The sequence below is a fragment of the Pelodiscus sinensis genome, chromosome 2 (genome assembly GCF_052426305.1).
Source record: "Pelodiscus sinensis isolate ZL-2025 chromosome 2, ASM5242630v1, whole genome shotgun sequence".
NCBI classification, from domain to species: domain Eukaryota; kingdom Metazoa; phylum Chordata; order Testudines; family Trionychidae; genus Pelodiscus; species Pelodiscus sinensis.
Window position 1 is genome coordinate 257,371,952 of NC_143053.1, and position 12,755 is coordinate 257,384,706.

Sequence of the window (12,755 nt, forward strand, 5' to 3'; positions counted from 1 at the left end):
ACCCCCACTCCACTCCTGAACCTTTCCTCCTACCCAGACACCACACCCCACTCTGCTCCTGCACCCCACCTCCCATCCAGTCCTCCTACCCCCACTCCACTCCTGTACCTTTCCTCCTACCCAGACACCACACCCCACTCTGCTCCTGCACCCCACCTCCCATCCAGTCCTCCTACCCCCACTCCACTCCTGTACCTTTCCTCCTACCCAGACACCACACCCCACTCTGCTCCCGCACCCCACCTCCCATCCAGTCCTCCTACCCCCATTCCGCTCCTGCACCCCAACTCCCATCCAGACTCCGCACCCCCACTCCGCTCCTGCACCCCAACTCCTGTCCAGTCCTCCTATCCCCACTCCACTCCTGCACCTTTCCTCCTACCCAGACACCACACCCCTACTCTGCTCCTGCACCCCAATTCCCATCCAGTCCTCCTACCCCCACTGCATTCCAACTCCCATCCCGACCCCGCACCCCCACTCCACTCCTGCACCCCACCTCCCATCCAGTCCTTCTACCCCCACTCCGCTCCTGCACCTTTCCTCCTACCCAGACACCACACCCCTACTCCGCTCCTGCACCCCAATTTCCATCCAGTCCTCCTACCCAGACACCACACCCCTACTCTGCTCCTGCACCCCAATTCCCATCCAGTCCTCCTACCCAGACGCCAAACCCCTACTCTGCTCCTGCACCCCAATTCCCATCCAGACCCCGCACCCCCACTCCTCTCCTGCACCCCACCTCCCATCCAGTCCTCCTACCCCCACTCCGCTCCTGCACCCCAACTCCTGTCCAGTCCTCCTACCCCCACTCCACTCCTGCACCCTAACTCCTGTCCAGTCCTCCTACCCCCACTCCGCTCCTGCACCCCACCTCCCATCCAGCCTCCCACCCTCACCCCACTCTGGTAACTTTCCTCCTGCCCAGAACCCGGACTCCAAACTCATTTCCCAGCAACTCCCTTCCACACACTGAACTCCTCATTTTTGGACCCATTTGAGAGTATAGGGTGGCCCACAAAATCCACTAGCCTGGGCCCCCCACGGATCTCGCATACGAGGGGGATGTGGGCAGTGTCTTTCTGCATGTCGGTTGGGGTTTTTTTCTTTTTGCTTCTCACTTTGGTGCGGCCCCCATTTTTTCTGTGGGTCAGCAGCCCCCGACCTAAAAAAAGTCCCCACCCCTGCAGTGTAAGAATTGATGTCGGTTTAAACTAGGTTAGGAACCCCCCCACACATATAACATGTTAACAATGGAACCAGTAGCACCAGCCTGAGTGTGATGTGACCCATAGGTTGGACCAGGAAAGATGATGTGAAAAATCAGGGTTTTCTGCACCCCTGGCAATTAAATCACAGTCCGCCCTGTGAGGACCTGGAGAATTTAACCCAGTACGTTTAGCGCAGGCCGACAGCACTTGCGCTAACTGCATTAGCAGGTAGTACACAGTGACGCTGTCGTGTGTCAGCCCTGGGAAGGAAACACCCCGCACATCACCCCGCACCCATTATCACCCAGGGCTATTTTTCTTTCCAGTGTGGACCACCTGAGATGCTCAGCGTGTGGTCCCTTCTGTGCTTCTCCTTTAGGGGCTGGTTCCTGCTTCTAATTTCGAGCTTATTTGTTTAGCTCAAGTGGGAGCGATTCTTGTTTTCCTCACTGACGGAACTGGGCACAAATCTTGCTAGGCTTTGTTTGTCAGAGGCTGGGGATGGGAGACAGGACAGCAATCATGGGATGCCTCCCTGGTGTGTTCACTCCCTCTGGGCACCTGGCATTGGCCACTGTTGGCAGACAGGATATTGGGCTAGCTGGACCTTTGCTCTGACAAAGTCTGGCTGTTCTTAGAGGCTACGTATAGATTGGCATGATTTTCCGGAAATGTTTTTTCCGGAAAATTTTTCCGTTAAAAGCATTTTCGGAACAGAGCATCTAGATTGGCAGGATGCTTTTCCGCAAAAGCACATTTTGCGGAGAAGCGTCCGTGCCAATCTAGACCCACTTTTCCGCAAAAAAAGCCCCGATCGCCATTTTTGCGACTGGGGCTTTTTTGCGGAAAACAAATCTGAGCTGTCTACACTGGCCCTTTTGCGCAAAAGTTTTTCGCAAAAGGACTTTTGCCTGAACGGGAGCAGCATAGTATTTCTGCAAAAAGCCCTGATTTCTTACAGTAGGAAGTCAGTGCTTTTGTGGAAATTCAAGCGGCCAGTGTAGACAGCTGGCAAGTTTTTCTGGAAAAGCGGCTGATTTTCCGGAAAAACTGGCCAGTCTAGACACAGCCATGTGCTGTTTATTACTCCTGCTGCAAGGGAAGTGTGAAAAGTCAGCAGGTGACCATGAAAGCTGAACTAAAGTTGCATTCCCCCACCTGCATCCCCGTCCTTTTAAAAAAAATCATCACATTCAAAATGCTCAAGTGAACAGGTGTGTGGGTTACATTCACAGGTCAGGGTAAAGACACAGATCCATTCCTTTGCAGCTATTCTCTCTGCTGGCCTCTATGTACGTGTCTGGCAGCGGTCCTGGAATAATTTCTACAGTGGGTGTATGTAGGATTGCCAGATACTTTCACAAAAAAATACCGATCATGGCGGAGGAAAAATTGGTTGAGAAAAACAAACAAACCGGGGACCAAAGTTCTTGAGAAAAAAAAAAGCTGCACAAAAAAAGAGCCACGGCCCTTTTATAGCCCCATGCTCCACCCGCCCCCACCAGACGCAGCAGAGGAAGAATGTCCCAAGCAGCCTTCCATCCATGAAAAACAGACAACAACAGACATTTTATATGTCCAGTATTTTCTAGGTTTTTTTACCAGACAGAAGCCACAAATAACAGACTATTTGGGCCAATTCCGGACACCTGGAAACCCTAGGGCTACGTCTAGACTGGCATGATTTTCCGGAAATGCTTTTAACGGAAACGTTTTCCGTTAAAAGCATTTTCGGAACAGAGTGTCTAGATTGGCACGGATGCTTTTCCGCAAAAAAGTCCCGATCGCCATTTTCGCAATCCGGGCTTTTTTGCGGAAAACAAATCTGAGCTGTCTACACTGGTCCTTTTGCGCAGAAGAACAGCATAGTATTTCTGCAAGAACACTGACAATCTTACATGAGATCATCAGTGCTTTTGCAGAAATTCAAGCGATCAGTGTAGACAGCTGGCAAGTTTTTCCAGAAAAGTGGCTGATTTTCCGGAAAAACTGGCCAGTCTAGACACAGCCTAGGTGTATGGGGGGGGGGGGGGGGGGGATGCTTAGAGCCATGTAGCCGAACTGTAAACCCTGGACGTCAGGGATTCCCCAAGATTTTTTCATTTCATGGACCACCTGAAAAATTGCTGCAGGCCTCAATTGACCCCTGACCGGTCTCTTGAAATGGCGTGCCGTTAGCAAAGCACACTGGAGAAGAGCCCGGTGTGGAACCCCCTTGATCATAACACTTTGGGGTTCTGCAATAAGAAGCCCCCAACTCATATTTTCATAGTGGAGGGGTCTCTCTCCCACCACACAGCTACCAAGCTGGGGCGGGGAAGGAGGCTGTCTCTGTCCGTCAGCTGCAGCCCGAAAGCTGGGAAAAGTCGAGTCTCTCTGGCCACCCCAGTCCTGCCCTTTCTAAATTCCCCTCACCCCCTCTTCTCACCCCATTGCCCCGCCACCTGCCTCCTGTTCCCAAGCCCGAGTGCCCCAAGGCCTGGCTATTCAAAGGGGCTCTCCTGCAGCAGCATTGGCATCCGGAGCCCTGTGACCTTTAAATCAACCTCCTGACACCACAGACTGTGCTGCGCCCCAGAAGCACCCGGCAGCAGGCCCGGCTCCTAGGTGTGTTGGAGGGGAGAGTGCACAGGGCACTAGCTCTGCCCTCCCATTGGTTGGGACCCTGCTGCCGGCTGCTTTTGGGTGCGTCCTGGTCTGCGGGGCCAGGAGAGGCAGGAAGCTGCCTTAGCCCCCCTGCTGCACCGCTGACAGGGAGCCTCTCAAGGGAAGCCCCTCCTGCCCCAGTCCTGACCCCCCCACAAGCTGGAACCCCCTCCCACACCCCAAAGCTCCCCTCCTCCGCCCCACCCCAGAGCCCCCACTCCAGTCAAATGACGCTGCATCGCGGCACCAACAGTTTTCTTCGACGGGGTGATGAGGAAAAAAGTTTGACAGGCACAGGCATTCAGCAAGCTCCCGTGGCCAGCCTGAAAGGAGCTTGCAGGCCCTTGGTGGCCCAGGGACCACAGTTTGAGAACCGCGGCTGTAGAGAATGGAAAGCACGTTTCTCCCTTGCGCCCCTAGTTCCAACACCTATGTTGTTTGAAGCACCAGGGCTTACGGCTTCGGAGTGACTGCCCCATGACACCGAGTTCGGAGACGTGTCTGCTCAGGGTATAACGGCAGGTCCAACGGAGCCCCCTTGGCGTGTCTTCTGCGATCGCCAGTGGACCTCATCCTCCGAGCACAGGAGCATGTTATAGCCCCCTCAGGGAAGCCCGGCCTGTAACAGCCACGGCTTTTCGCCCCCGAGGTCCCCGGTGCTCCCCGGGAGCCAGCCCAGGAACAGCGTCAGCAAGGGAAGGGGTTTCCCCCGACTGTTGGGGTGGCAGCAGTACGAGGAGAGGGAGAGAAGAGAGACACCGTGCCAGGGGATGCTTGGGAGGAGGTGATGGGATGGGGCTGGAAGCGGGCGCTGGGGCACACGGCCCTTCGGTGTGACTGGGGACCGGCGACAGGCGATTACTGACTGACGACTTTCACCACCACTTCGGAGGCTGGCTTGAGGGAGGTTATTCACCCCAGCATCTCTGAACAGCCCAGCTCAGCGATGGCGGCAGAATGGGGGGGCAGGGGGTGATCCTGGGGCTGCCAGGAAGTAGCCAGGGCCTTGAGGTAACTAGGAAGTATTGGGCGGGGGGGGGGGGGGCAGACTTGCTAGGCCTGTGGGGAGAAGGGGGGGGACTCTGCACTCACAAAAGGGGTGGGGCCTCAAAAAGAAGGGGCGGGGCTGGGGCAGCCAGCCCTCAGCACCACCCAGAGCATGCCACAGCAGCAATTTCAAGGGCTCCTGCCGATGCCACTCCTGTGGTAGGGACGGCAGCTGGGAACCCCAGACCCTTTTGAGCCACTGCACCCCAGGGCAAGTGCCCTCTTTGCCCCCCCCATCCTGGCAGGCCTGGGGGAATAGAGGAGGTGCACGACCACCCTGGCCTGCCCAAGAATTGGGCCCAGTGATCCAGGTGTCAGGGCAGGATGACGGACAGGATCCTGAGCACCTAATGGACAGGGTCCTGAGCCGACCCTCGCTGGGACGCCCCTGGCATGTGAGGTGAGATGGTAGGAGACCATAAGCAGGAGCCAGAGCCATGCAAGGACTCAGGGCACTTCCTCAGTGGAACGGCTCAAGCCCGCTCAGCGACCTTCGCCTCCGGCCCGATCCTAACGGGAGCCAAACCTGAGCAAACAGCTCCCGTTCCAGTTCTGTGGGCCTGGTGTGGGTCACTGTCCCGCACACTGGCATCTAGACCACCACAAGCTCCCTCTACAACATGGGCTGGGAGCCAGCTGGTTTTTAGCTCGGAGGGTAGCGGCTCCTACACTGAGGTCCCAGGTTCAAATCCACCTAGTAGCAGTTACACAAGCACCCTTAGTCCTCCTCATGTCCACGGCATCTGAGCCCTGCTAGACACCACCCTGAGTGCAGGGAGAGGGTGGCATCAGCAGTAAAAGCCGGGGTTAAAGTTACCAGGGCCTGTATCACAGTAGCCCTTTGAGACCCTGTTGCACGTGAGCAACTACACCCACTTCTATGTCCCCTCTCCCAGCACCCCTTTAAGAACCCGGTCCATTTCCAGCCACCTTCTCAGCCCAGAAGCCTTTCATTCGCCCTTCGCCAGCTGCGCTTGTCACAAACAGAGCTCAAAAGTCACAAAATTCCCCCCTTTCATCAATTCTCGCTCCACCCAGTCTCCTGGCATTCCAGAGCTCCCTGCTTGGCTTCCTGGCTTTGATAGCCCCAGCGCCTCCTCCTAGCCATCCCGTCTCCCTTCCACTTCCCGCTGCCTTTCTGTCTGGAGTGCCTGGTTCCTCTCAGGTAGGGCTCCTCTTGTAATTAGAGCTGGCTTTGCCCCAGGCTCTCCTGCCCAATTCCTGGCCCCTACACAGACAGGAGCCCGGGTGTGTTAGGTGCCAGACAGACACAGCTAGTCCCTGCCCTGAAGAATTCACAGCCTAGAGAGCCAAGGCAGACACAGGGCGTATTGGCATCTCCATTTCATAGCTGGGCACTGGATGTACAGGGAGGTTAAGTGATTTGCCCATGGGCACACAGGGAGCTCTGTGGCACAGTCACCACATTTAGATAAATAGAACAAGAAGCATCTTTTGTGGAGGGAAGGCAGTCTTCTGCATTTATTGTGAATGCAGAATTCATTTATTGTCCTTGGCTACTAAAATTATCCTCCATCCATACACATATTCAAACACACAGCCACAGTGGCTAATGCTAGTCCTCTGGTCAGGTGTTCCAGACATGAGGGGGGGGAGTCAGGTCGTGCCAATGGGGGTTCAGTTGCAATATGGAGTCCCTTTAGTAGTTTTAAATGAGTGGTTAGCTGCAATACATAGAAAAATGTTACAACAACCGATTCTTCAAAGGCAATTCATAAGGGGAGACTAACAAATTCATCCCAAAGTGGTTCTCACGGTTTCATTGATAAAACACCATTAATAAAAAAAAATGGGTCCACAATGCATGAGGTTATATTACGTTATATTGGTTGTGTGGCAGGTCTGGGCTAAGCCCAAGGGTCCCACACTTCCTGGCAGAGCTTTTTGTGTGCCTCAGAGGCTCGCGGTGTCCCTACCACTGCAGACAAGGCAAGGGTACCCCGCTCCAAGAGCCCTTCTCATCATCAGCCAGAGGTCAGTCCAAGAGTCCCTCTTTCCTTTCTGGCAGCTCACCAGCCAGGAGAAGGGTTGGGGGGAACTCAGTCCCACCCACGTGCTCTGGGTTCCAGCCCAGGGCCCTATGCGGTAGCCCTGAGTGAGGCTGTGGGACCTGGCCCTTGCCCCATTAGCCACCACTCCTTGGTTACCACCTCCCTGACATCTTGGAACAGGTTCCTTTAGCAAGCTGCTTGCAGGGCTGGCTTCTGTTCCGTTCCCTCCTGTCCCATCTCACCTCGGGTCCGTCCCTTTTCTCCGTCCCCCTGCCTTGCCCGAGGGAAGGTTTTTATTGTGTGCCCATGGGCCTTAACTGGCGGCAGGTGTTCTAATTAGGCTTCACTCCAGGTTGATTCCAGATGGGCTTTGTGACAGCGTGTCGGGGAGCCCCCGCACCCCCCTCCACAGCCAGATGTGACTCGCAGCCGGCAGGGAGAACAGGAGGTTTATTGATTCACAGTGTAGGAATAAGATCCTCCGGAAAAGGGCACTTTTTCCGGAGGATCGGGGCCAGTGTAGATGCTCTTTTCCGGCTTTTTTAAAAGCCGGAAAAAAGCGGCGGACATTTTTATTTAAATGCCGCGGGGGATATTTAAATCCCCCGCGCATTTCCCTACTACGACTCATGAAATTTACATGCCCCTTCCGGAAAAGGGGCCAGTGTAGACGTAGCCTTTGGGTATGTCTACACTACCAACCTAGTTCGAACTAGGGTGGTAGTGTAGACATACCCTTTGTCTCTTTCTCTGGGAACAGAGCTGTTATCTTCTCAGGCTGGCCCTTAGGTGTCTACAGCCAATATACATAAGAACATAAGCACAGCCGTACTGGGTCAGACCAAAGGTCCATCTAGCCCAGTAGCCTGTCTGCCAACAGTGGCCAGCACCAGGTGCCCCAGAGAGGGTGGACCGAATACAACGATCAAGCAATTTGTCTCCTGCCGTCCCTCTCCAGCCTCTGACAAACAGAGGCCAAGGACACCATTTTACCTCCTGGCTAATAGCCTTTTATGGGCCTAACCTCCATGAAATTATCTGGCTTCTCTTTAAACTCTGTTATAGTCCTAGCCCTCACAGCCTCCTCTGGCAAGGAGTTCCACAGGTTGACTAAAACTTGGAGTGGGTCATTGGGAATCACAAAGAACACAATAGAGACAGGCAGAAACACAGGATTACAAAGTAGACAGCACCCCCACTACGCCACAGACTTCAGGTGCCTTTCTGACCAAATGGCTGAGCCACAGTCGCTGGCAGACTATTCAGAGCACATAAACCCACACACCCAACTCCCTGTGTACCTGCCCTTCACCCGGCTTCTGCAGCCCCCTGCTTTCAGGCTGCCACTGTAGATATAATCCATCGATTTCATTTTTCCACCCTACCCAGCTAGGAATTAAACCCAATTCCCTGAAGTCGCAGCCTCGTGCCTGAACCCACACGTGCATACACACCCCAGAGGCTGGCTACACTCCCTCTCTGAGGCACCAGGCAGGAGCAATTCCTCCAAGAGGGGTAATATTCACGGCGATTGATTTCTTTGGTGCGACGAGGGTTCTGATGGGATTTCCGCTGGGGAGGGGGGCCTGGCACGCAGCCCTGGAATCCTTTGGCGTGCCGTCACGCGTGTACAGTACCGCTGCCTCCCAAAATACACGCCTTCTTTTTTCATGCCATGGAATTTCTGGCCCGAAAGTGAAACCCAGCACCACTTGGGAGAGGTGTAACCCAATCGGCAGCTGCAGCACTGGAACAATACATGCCCGGGCTGACTGCAGAGGGAATGAAAGTATGGCATGGTGATGGGGAGGGTGGGGGGATTTCTGGGCTGCCTGTCTCCTCTCTGTGCTCTTGAAATGTCAGACACTCTATGACAGGTCCCCTGGGTGGAGCCAGGCATATTGGAGGGAACTATCAGCATGGAGAAAAGATGGCCCCATGCATCCAAATTACAATCTAGACCAAACTACTCCAAAGCCTATGGGGTATTCATAGAATCATAGAATACTAGGACTGGAAGGGACCTCGAGAGGTCATCGAGTCCAGTCCCCTGCCCTCATGGCAGGACCAAATACTGTCTAGACCATCCCTGATAGACATTTATCTAACCTACTCTTAACTATCTCCAGAGATGGTTTTCCACAACCTCCCTGGGCAATTTATTCCAGTGTTTGACCACCCTGACAGTTAGGAACTTTTTCCTAATTTCCAACCTAAACCTCCCTTGCTGCAGTTTAAGCCCATTGCTTCTTGTCCTCTCCTCAGAGGCCAAGATGAAAAAGTCTCCTCCCTCCTCCTTAGGACACCCTTTTAGATATCTGAAAACTGCTTTATTGATTCTTTATAAACTCCAGCCATGTGCCCACAGTTCATGGGCATCTACGGTGTCCCTCCAAGTCTTGGCTTTGAGCCCATTTCTATTTAGAAACCAGGCTGTAGTACATTCCTCTCATTCTTCATCGGCAGGGGCATCTATCGGGAGCAGAGAAACCCATTCCCCTTTAGCATGCACACAAGCAAGCCCTTTCCCCCACCCCTAACGAAATCTTCCTTGAACTGTGAAAACTTTGGCTAACTTTTCTTGCCTGTTGCAGGTTCCACCGGCACTTGCAGAGTCCAGCTGTGAAGGATCAAGCGGGATTTCCAGTCTCACTGTGCAGATTCCAGAAAGCTGGACAAAACTCAGATCCCCAGCTGAAGACTTCAGCCTCCCAATTGTTGTCTATTGATAAAATTTGAAGGGGACTTTTTCAGGGTTCCCTTTAAGATTTTCCATCTGCGAGCGGAGTGAGTTTTGTCTTGTGCACCAATATTGAGGTGATGTGCACTTGTTTGGACGGGTGCCACTATTGCGCACACCAGTCACTAACAAATAAAACACACAAACACACACACGACAAAAAATAATAGCCCTGATTTCCTGTATCTTGTTCTACCCACTAAACCGTTCTCTCTCCATCTCTTCTTGAAACAATGTCCCTTAAGGAATGCACTTTTGAATGGTACAACGAAAGGCTATTCTTTCAATATGCTTTAAAGATTGCTTTCAGCTATCTTGAGTAATCAACAGGCTTGATATGCCTCTGATTTTAAAACTTTGCTGTTTGTTTTTAAGGAGATGTCACGAGAATCACAGGTCCAATGATGCATACCCAAGGGGGGAAGGACAGAACCAGGTGGACAGTTTTAGCAAATAAAGGATATTTATTTATGACAGTGATGAATTTATAGTATTTATTCTAAGATTTTTAATAGATCGTGTTAATAATGAATTTACAGTATTTATTATATTTATTCTATGATTTCTAGTTAAACGTGTCAGAGATATAAGGATGGGAACGGCAAGGGGAATAGTCTCTAGTCTAAAAATATCCAGCTACACTAATTAAATAACAGTGATAACTACAACCTCTATGTACTACCCAAAACAACTACAACACTAAGCTTATACAACAAGAAAAAAATCAAATCATACATACCAACTTACACAGCACACGGAACATTTCACAGATATCGGTTCGGTTGCGAAGGCCTTGGTTACGCCCGAGAGTCAGGGGAGGTGGCTGGTCGGTTAATCAGGCCGGCAGCGCTTTGAAGTATGCGAGAAGGCACATGCATGGTGGTACGTGTGTAGCGAAGACCTCCAAGAACGAACTGTGCGATGGGTATTTATCCCCAAATTTGCACATCACTTTCCCGCGCTTGCATATGACCATATATGGCCCAATGGTCACCAAGTGGGGGGGTCTGTGTCCCAGGGGTTGGGCTGAAACTGTGCGACCAGGTAAGCCCCACAGTTCTCACGTCAAGGTGACGGGTGGGAGAGTCTGAGGCTATTTTCCCCTTTTCACACCTTTCCTTTTTCTAAAGGCAATGGTATGCAGGAAGGGTGTGGCCGGTTTCTCCCAATGAGTACTGCAGCCCACTATAGCCAGAGTGGCCTGGGCAAACTTTTTTACTGGAGGGGCAGTTTCTTTTCTCTAACAGGAGACTGACAATTTTTGCAATCACCGGCAAAGCGGGTCTAAATCCGAACGAGGGATTTCTTTCATTTAACATCAGTAATAGTCGTGAAGGGAAGATCCCTGCCAGCGCCTGGCACAGCAGATCAGTGCCTGCCTCTCCCAGCCCACGGGCTGCCCCACAACCTGCCCTGCCCCTGAAGCTGGTGCCTTCCCAGCCCCAGCAGTGCAGCCTGCTCCCGCTACAGCTGGCAGAGCGCCTTCCCCGGATGTGGAGCTGGCCGGGGCCGCCGCCACGCGACGTGCTGCTCGCCCCAGCAGCCCAGGCCTGGAACAGCCACGTGGCTAGCCCCCCAAGCAGTCTGGCCCCCCGATCAGCCCCGCCCCACCATGCAGCCCAGCTGACCAGGCCACGGGGCTGCCACGGAGCAGGAACTGGGACTGTGGTGAGGCTGCCCCAGCAGAGAAAGCCTCCATGGCCTGGCTCCAGCTACGGCACCTGTGGCAGCCGGGCTGCCGAGCCGAAACCCGCCACTCACCTCCCCGTGGATCTGCAAAGGAAGTGGGGCGGGCCCAGAATGTTTTCTGCGTGGCCGCGCAGGGAACCGTGACTTTGATAATCCTCTCGTCTGACCTGCATAACTCCGGCCAGAGAACTTCATTTACGTCCACTGGAGACCGGACAAGTCTCCACGACAACATTAAGCCAACCGACGTTGTGTTGATGTACAGCCGCAAGTGACAAAGATGGCATGGGTATTATTTTACCTAACGGTACTCAACAACAGATGTATGGTTTCTTTGTAGGTGTTTCTGTAACTTTTGGGTTTTTTTTTTTACGGATAGGGTTATTAACCCTAAGCGGACCCCTTTCACCTCGGGGAGAGGTGGTCCAAATTTGTCTGGTCTCTACCCTTTGACCTGTCCAATTTGGGTGACCTTTCCAGGAACTGTAGCTCCCTCTGGCATAGCTCTCCAGGTCATCAAAACTCACAAGGAAAACACAAATGAGGAAGACCTCGGACAACGTGGAGAAGATCTACTGAGATTGAAGGACAATTGGGGTACTCCTGGAGTCAGCTAGAAGTTTTGTCTCAAGACAGAGTGAAGTGGAGGAGACTTGTAGATGAGCTGTGCCCCACTTGGAATATAAGGGTTTAGTTGTGGCACTCAAAAACACAAAAATGAGGAACTTCAAGTTGAAGCATGAAGGGGCATGCGAACGTTTCTCACATCTGGCGACCACACTGAACATAAGAACATAAGAACATAAGAACGGCCGTACTGGGTCAGACCAAAGGTCCATCTAGCCCAGTATCCTGTCTACCGACAGTGGCCAGCACCAGGTGCCCCAGAGAGGGTGGACCGAAGACAATAATCAAGCAATTTGTCTCCTGCCATCCCTCTCCAGCCTCTGACAAACAGAGGCCAAGGACACCATTTTATCCCCTGGCTAATAGCCTTTTATGGACCTAACCTCCATGAATTTATCCAGCTTCTCTTTAAACTCTATTATTGTCCTAGCCTTCACAGCCTCCTCTGGCAAGGAGTTCCACAGGTTGACTACACGCTGTGTGAAGAAGAACTTTCTTTTATTAGTTTTAAGCCTGCTACCCATTAATTTCATTTGGTGTCCTCTAGTTCTTATATTATGGGAACTAATAAATAACTTTTCTTTATCAGCCCTCTCCACACCACTCATGATTTTATAGACCTCTATCATATCCCCCCTCAGTCTCCTCTTTTCTAAACTTTTCTTCACTGCCCTGCAAATATCTCTTCCCACTATCAGGTGGCCCTATAAATAAGAAGCGGGAAGCATTCTCTCATCTATATGTTTTGTTAGTCTATAAAGTGCTACAAGATGATTTGTT